Genomic DNA, 7,821 nt, shown 5'->3' on the forward strand with positions numbered 1-7,821 from the left:
ATTTTGATAACTGCATTTCAATGTAATTGGCTTCCTTTGTAATCCTATGTATTACATTTTGTGCATTAAGAAAAAAAAAAAACATCCTGGGAAGAGATTTATAGGCTTCACTAGACTGGCAAAGGGTTTGATGACACAAAAAAGCTTAAGAACCTCGGATACAGAAAAAGAAGAGAAAAGGGTCTGGGGCAGAAACTTGGGGCTTTGATGCTGACAGATATACACAATGGAAGCTTGAATGGGAACTTGTGGTTGAAGAACATTGACCTTGCCTCGTTAGCTTCCTAGCTCAAATTCACTTGCATGCTCAGCCAGAGAGCATCTTAAAAATGTCCAATCCTAAATTAGATCACTATTTGTAGCTGAAGGGTTTTTTTTTTTTTGTTTTTTTTTTTAAGGTAGATCAACCATTCTATTTTGGTCTGATCGGTTCCGGAATGTTGATGGGCAGATAGCTCTTTACATGGGCTTTGGAGGGGGTCTAGGGGCAGCACCAGCACATTTGAAGCGGGTTGGTCATGTCCGATCCTTTCGTGCCTCACGGGACCGATTCCTCACTACCTTGCTGGGGATCGCGCAGCTCACACAGTGATGTGGTTTCACATAGTTTGGGCAGCGCATAGGAATCGGAGACGCCAGCCTCGGAGATGCCCCTGACAGCCGCGGCTTCCACGATGTTGCGGATGACAAACTTCTCGACGGCCTTGTCCCTGGGCACTCCGCGGGTGCAGTTGGTGCAGCGGACGGACTGCACGTGGCTGCAGCCCTTGTTGGCACGCCCGTTATTCCTTTTCTTCTTGGTCATCTCAGGAATCCAAAAATGCAGCTGAGGGTTTTTAATGTCCTTCTAGACAATGGAGTAAAACAAAACAAAACAACCAACCAGACAATTTTAGCCCAGGGGCAGCTATGTTTTGTTAGCTGATTGTGGTGGCTACACATGTCTACTCTCCTCGTCAAGACAGGTCTTTGAACTTGGCCGGCTGATAATTACTTCTATCTTCTTGACATCAGTGCTCCCTCCCTATTGAATGACCCACCTATGACCCACACACTTAATTGAAGTTCTGAAATACTAGCCCCTAGAAAATGACAATTTCAGAATTGCTTTTCTTTTTAGCTGATTTAATATTTTTATTAGTCTTTCCTCATGTTCTTCTAAAGACTTTCCAAAGGTTATCCAGGTACACCAACACTTCCAGATAATTCAAATCTTCCATCATTCTCTATGAGCCCTTGAAATGTGGTCAGGAAGCTGTTATATCTAAGATTTTGGGGGGCATATGCTCAAATGGGTGGGATTCTGCAGTGGAGATGAAGACAGTCTTCTCTTTTGCCTTTGTTCACCAGTGGGGGACCTGATAGCACCCACTGCATGACTCCAGTATTGAAAATTATTGGCTATTCAACCAATGGTACAGGGCATCTTGAACTCATGAAGTGGTGTGCTGCAGCGCTGTCAAACACATTGCCAGTGGCCACAAGCTATCCACCAAACTCCTTGTCAGAACCAGATTAAAATGAAATTGGGAAACAAAATAAACAAAAATGCAGTATGACATAGATGATGTTAATTTGTGGCTTTCTAAGTCAATGCAGGGATCTGTTTGTGTTGGAGTTTGACATGCCTGGTGTGCTTGTCCAGTTTCTAGTGGGTAGGGAATAGGAGGAAGGCTGTTAGTCTGAGCTGCAGCATACAGGATACTTGTGAGGACACGGAAAATTCTCATACCAAGCAGAGTTCAAGGGCATATCTTCACTGTACACTGCTTCCTTAACTAGACCCTCAAAGGCTTTCAATTCTTTCCAAAGACAACAGGATTGTGGGCGGCCTTATAACTACCAGCAATAAGAATCTTCCTTCTCTTTAAAAACTCTTGCTAAATAAATGCTGCCAATGGAATTTCAATGCGATTGTTTATGGCTCCATTAACTTGGTCTCTGCTCCTTTGCTGGGAGTTCATGGTCAAAAAGCTAATAGTATCTTAACCTTCTAATTTGCCCACCTTCCTATGACTTCTCCTGGAAGAGGGATATGTCATCTGGTGAACTTTCAAGTACCTTGGGGAAACTTGTTAGTGATGCAATTTACCTATCGTCAACATTGCCACTGGGTTTCTAGAATATTTAGGATCTAATAGAATCTATTAAGATGTATAAATAATCATGATACAAAGTAGAGTGCGAAAATTAATAATAATAATAGCAAACATTTGTGTAACATTTCAAGGTTTGCAAAATACTTTATGAAGGAGAAATCTAGATGAAGTGTTTTAGGATGATTTGAGTAAGGATAGATCACTTTCAGCTGGGATATTAGGGAATACTTCATGAAGGAGGCAATACTTGAGTTGGGACTTGAATGATGAGAAAGATTTCAACAAGTGAGATACTCAGGGAATGCATTCCAGGCTGGAAGATGGCCTGTGTAAATGGATGGAGGTGAGACAGTTCATGATGAGATCCTTGACAGCTAATAGTTCAGTCTGTATTGGATTGTAAAGTTTATTAAGAAGGTTAGTATAAAATAAGGATGGAAAATGTGGTTGGAACTACATTGTGAAGAACCTTACAATAGAGAGGAGTTTGCATTTTATTTTATAGACAATAGGGAAATACTGAATATTTCTTGAGCGGGGAAGTGACATGACATGATATGACCAGTGTTTGAAAAACATAATTGTGGCAGCTGTGTGAAGGGTAGGTTGGAGAGGGAAGAAAATGGAAGCAAAGAGAGTAATGAGGAGCTTCTTACAACAATGCAGGTGAGCAGAGATGAAAGCTTGAAGTAAGATGATGGCAATGTGAATGAAGAGGAGAGGTCTCACGTTGGAGATATTCCAGAGGTAGGCTTGACAGGACTGCTTATGGTGAGAGATGAAAGAGATAAAACAATCAAAGACAACTCAGTAATTATTAAGCCTGGGTGACAGAGAAGATGGTGATGTCAGTGACAGAAATAGGAAAATTTGGAGGAAGGGTAGGTTTTGTGGAGAAGATGAGGACCAATTTTAGACACATTGAGTTTGAAGTGGCAGAAGGATTTCAAAGTAGGGAAGTGGGACTGGAGGTTAGAAGAGATGTGAGAACAGATGGACAGGTTTAGGGGTCATCTGTATAGAGGAGATTGTGGAATCACTGATTTAGAATCTGTTTGCAAGAGACAAAAACTATAGAGAAAGAAGAGGAAAAGGTATGGGGTCAGTTCCTGAGGTGTAGTGGAAAGGAGATGATGGATAGGCTGTTTTCAGGAAAATCAAAGATGAAGGCATCTGCTGAGAGAATCATAGGATTACTGGACTTAGAACCAGGAGGGACCTTAATGGTTACTTTAAATCTTTTCCCCACTTCTTGTTTTTTTCCCTTTGCCTACCAATATATATGTAGGTCTCCCAATCAAATAAGAGAACTAAGAGGTGATGAAAGGATGGGGTAGAATTTGAGGTTTGAGAATAGAAAAGCATATTTGGAATAACCACTATGGGAAATGTGATGGGAAGTCAGTCAGGGATCAATCAAAGGAACATGTATTAGGTATGTTGTGGAGGAGATTCTTGGTCAGGTTCAAGCTTGAGTAATCAACCTTTGAGGTCTCTTCCAGCTCTTAGAGCTCAAAAGTATTTTGTCATCTGCTGAAAATGGGAAATTCCTGAAGGACTGTTTCATTTTTGTTTTGAAATCCTCAGCACTAAGTACTGCATACTGCCTGGCACATAGTAGGTGCTTAATTAGTGTTTTTTGATTGATTGGCATATACTATAAACTTAAAATGCCTATTGAATGAAGGGATGAATAATTCTGTGATTTAAGGAATTGAAAAATGATACTTATTTGGGAAAAAAGTATCAGGTTCCCTGAATCAAAAAACCATCATTTAAGTCAGTAAGTTTTGTTCCTAGGTCCAGCAGAAAGACTGTGATTCATTTCCTCTCCAAGTGAATATATAAAAAATTTTAAACCACTCCCTTGTTCAGAAATAGGATGTGTTATTAAATAGCTAAAACAAAATAACCTTCAGTTAAACACCATACTTATTACTGATACTGTGGAGGATCTTTGTAGGATAAAATGGGAATAATTTGGTAAAAAAAATATACTTTTCTTCACTAATTAGCAAATTTTTGTATTCTGAGGCACTTTACTTTTTACACCTTCTGTTTACTTTGGTCTTAGTAAATTCCTGGATAACTTCTCTTTATCTCTGTGTTTCATTGTTTTTTCCTCACTAAGAAATCTTCTAACTGTTCACTTAACTTCTTTCTGAATGTAAGCTCCTCAAGGGCAGCAACTGTTCATTTTTGTCTTTGTATCCCTAATACTTAGCACCGTGCTCATTAGGCACATTTTGGAATTGAATCAAATGCTGGTTAAGCCTCTTCAACTTTCTTCTTTAGTGGGGGTAATCTGTTTTTCTCCAGCTTTTCTCTTCTAGTGTTCTGTACATAAAATGCGTACATCCAACATCCCACCGCTGTGAGCATCAATACTCAGTCTGTGTATATCTTTTCCCAGTCTCTTTGGAAGAAAAACAAAACAATCAGCTCTTGGAGTCACTAAGCTTCATCACTCCCATCTGCTTTCTTAGGCTGGAGCTGCTGACTTTCTCATCAATAGTTCATTGGTTGAAGTCTGCTGCCTGCTTTTGAAGTTCCTATAGAAATGGGGTCAAATAGGAGGAAAAGGTTTCTTAAAGAGATGGAAGAGCTTACTGCTATTGAGCAGAAAATCAAACAGAATTTTAACTGATTTCCTCCTCCTGCTTTCTTTAGCAATGACTTCTTTACAGTTTTCTGATTTTATCCATACCAAAGATGTCAGTAGGGGTATGAACTTATTAGCTGTGGGACAGAGATTAAGAGTATGAACACATCAATAAAGGTTTGTGGACTTGTTTAAAGCTCTCGCTGTTTCCATATTTTGGACAATCCAATATCATCACTGTGGAAACAGAAGAGGACTATGTAGGACTAGTGCCATTTTGTATTTTTATCCACTTTACGGCCTCTGGGTGGTTAGCCACTGGTGTTGAGTCTCTGCGTTTAGTGAGGCTAGTTCTTAGGTGACAGATGCACAGTTTAGGTTCATACTCAAAAAGGGAACAGTGAGAGAGGAAACTTGAAAGGTAGAGTGGTATCAATCTGTGGAGGGTTTTCAGTGTCATGCTGAAAGCTTTGAATTTATTTGTCATCCATAGGGAGTCATTACTGGGGATTGAACAAAGGAAGGACATGATCAGATGTATGTTTAAGGAGAATAAATGTGGCCCTATTGTACATAATAATAACAGTAGTGATGATAATGATGATAATAACAATCCAAACATATATAGAAAGGTATAATTTATGTGAGAGACAGCATAGCAAAATAGATAGAGAACCGGCCTCCAGCCTTGAAGCCAGGAGGAGTCAGGTTCAGGTTATACCTCTGACAAATACTGGCCAGGTGACCCTTAGCAAATCACATAACCTCTCAATGTCCCAGGCAACTCTCTAAGACTGTAAGATGAATAGATGGTGCTGACCTGAGTGAGGGGTGGGATGGTGTGCATCCCTGGGCATCCTCACACGTGTTAATTAAACCAATGAAATTACAGGTCCATTTCCTATCCCTTTTTTTATGGTTTATAAACCACTTTCCTCTAATGATCCTGTGAGTTAGTACAAAAGTGAACCAATTTTTATGATAACCTAATGGGCATAATGATACTTAAATGAGGTTTTAGTGAAGAAAGTGCTTTGTAAACATTAAAATGCTGAGGATCTAAAGACTTTTAAACAAACTTTAATACTATATAAATGTCAATGGTTATTATTAGTTCATAGAATGCTATTTCCACTTTTCAAATGAGGAAACTGAGGCAGAGAGAAGCAAAGTGAAATCACTCTGCTTAAAGTTTCAAAGCTAATAACATGGTGGAACTGGAACTTGGATCCAGATCTTTGGAGTCCATATCCATATCCATATTCATATTCCATGTCCAGTTCCTTATGAATTTAGGAAATGAGAAGAAAGGGAACAGCAGCCTATTGCCATGCTTCAGCAGATGGTATTGAGGGTCTGGGTAAGGACAGGAGATATTGCAGAGGAAGAATCAAAAAGACTTGAGAATTTATTGAATATGAGAGATGAAGAAATAGAAAGAGCCAGAGATAACCACTAGTCTTTGAACTTGGTATTAACAGACAAACAGTGGCACAACAGAAATGGCAGAGTTAAAGGGGTTAGCAGATTGGGAAAAAAGAAAATGAGCTCAATTTTGAGTATATTAAGTTTGGTGTGCTGGTGACGTCCTTTAGAAAGCTAGAAATTACAGAATCACAAATTCAGAACTCAAAGGGACCTTAGAGTCATCTAGTCCAAACCATTCAGCCGCTAGGTGGCGCCATAGTGCATAGAACATTGGGCCTGGAGGCAGGAAGACTCATCTTGAGTTCAAATTTGGCCTCAGATACTTAGCTAGCTGTGTGACCCTGGGCAAGTCGCTTAACTCTGTTTGCCTGAGTTTCCTCATCTGTAAAATGAGCTGGAGAAGGAAATAGCAAACCACACTAGTATCTTGCCAAGAAAACCCCAAATGGGGTCATGAAGACTTAAACCCAACTGAAACGACTAAACAACAACAAATAATTTTAGCGATGAGATAACTGAGGATCTGAGTGGCTAAATGACTTGCTTTTGGTGACACAGCCAATGAGTGACAGAAATGGGGTCTGTAGTCAGGTCCTCAGATTCACCTAGCATTCTTTTCACCCAAAACATCAGAGATGTATGTAAAGTCTTGAGAGTCTCAGAGGGGATAGTTGAAGTACTAGTAATGAATGAGATTGTTCAGGGAGAAGAAGAAGAGAGCAGATTATGGAAGGTTTGGAAACACCAACATTTAAGTGTTGGGAAAAGGAAGAGGAGTCAGTGAAAGAGATAGAGAAAGATCTCTTAAGAGAGGAAGGAGGAGAACCAGGAGGTTGTAGCACCTCAGAAGCTATGGCAGGAGTGAGTCTACAGAAAGGGGGAGTGGACAGCAATGACAAATGCTGTAGAAAGGTTACAAAAGACTTAAAGGGCTGTAGGGTTTATTGATAAAGAGGTAATTTGTAATTTGTATCTTTCAGAAAGCAATTTCAGCAGAGTTGTAGCTTTGGAAGGGGTTGAAGAAAAAGTATGCAATGAGAAGGTGGAAGTTCCAGGTGTAGACAACTTTTGCAAGAACTCTGGTCATAAAGAAGAGAGGAGAGATGGGATGGTAGCTAGATAGGTTGAAAAAAGGTAAGTTATAAAAAAGGGATTGGGAAGATATGAGCATGCTTGTAGGCCATTGGTAAGGAACACGCGGAGAGGGAGAGATTTAAGTTGTATGAGAAAGGGTGGAGAATTGCTGGAGCAAGATCTTGGGCTAAACAGGATTGGATGGGATCAAGGGCTTTAGCAGAGGTATTGACCTTGATAACATCTTTTCTGAGACAAGAATGGGTGAAGATATTGAGATGTCTCGAGGGTAGAAAGAGGAAGTTGAGAGAGTTTCCATTAGATGCCCACAGTCTCCTCCATGAAGTAGGAAACTAGGCATCTCCTCTGAGCATCAGGCTTAGGATTGCAGGTAGGGACTCAAGAAAAGCCAAAAACATTTGGAAAAATTGATACAGGGAATGAGCTATCCCAAATGAATAAATGTCTAATGGTGATATTCCTGGCAACATAACAAGCTGCTGAGGGTAATGTTTGGACGATACTGTGTAAGGCCAACCTTCACTGATGAATAGGGACTGATACCTTAGCTTTATTATTGTGCCTGTTTTTAAAAGTATGATTTTTACGTGGCACTGA

General features: G+C 39.9%; 1 pseudogene; it reads right to left on the reverse strand.

Annotated features, from left to right (window-relative positions):
• Positions 1-459: 459 nt before the first annotated feature.
• On the reverse strand, positions 460-1,053 carry LOC114039640 (annotated as a pseudogene).
• Positions 1,054-7,821: the final 6,768 nt, after the last annotated feature.

The sequence above is a fragment of the Vombatus ursinus genome, unplaced genomic scaffold, assembly GCF_900497805.2.
Source record: "Vombatus ursinus unplaced genomic scaffold, bare-nosed wombat genome assembly UNPS02012156.1, whole genome shotgun sequence".
In the NCBI taxonomy this organism is placed as follows: domain Eukaryota; kingdom Metazoa; phylum Chordata; class Mammalia; order Diprotodontia; family Vombatidae; genus Vombatus; species Vombatus ursinus.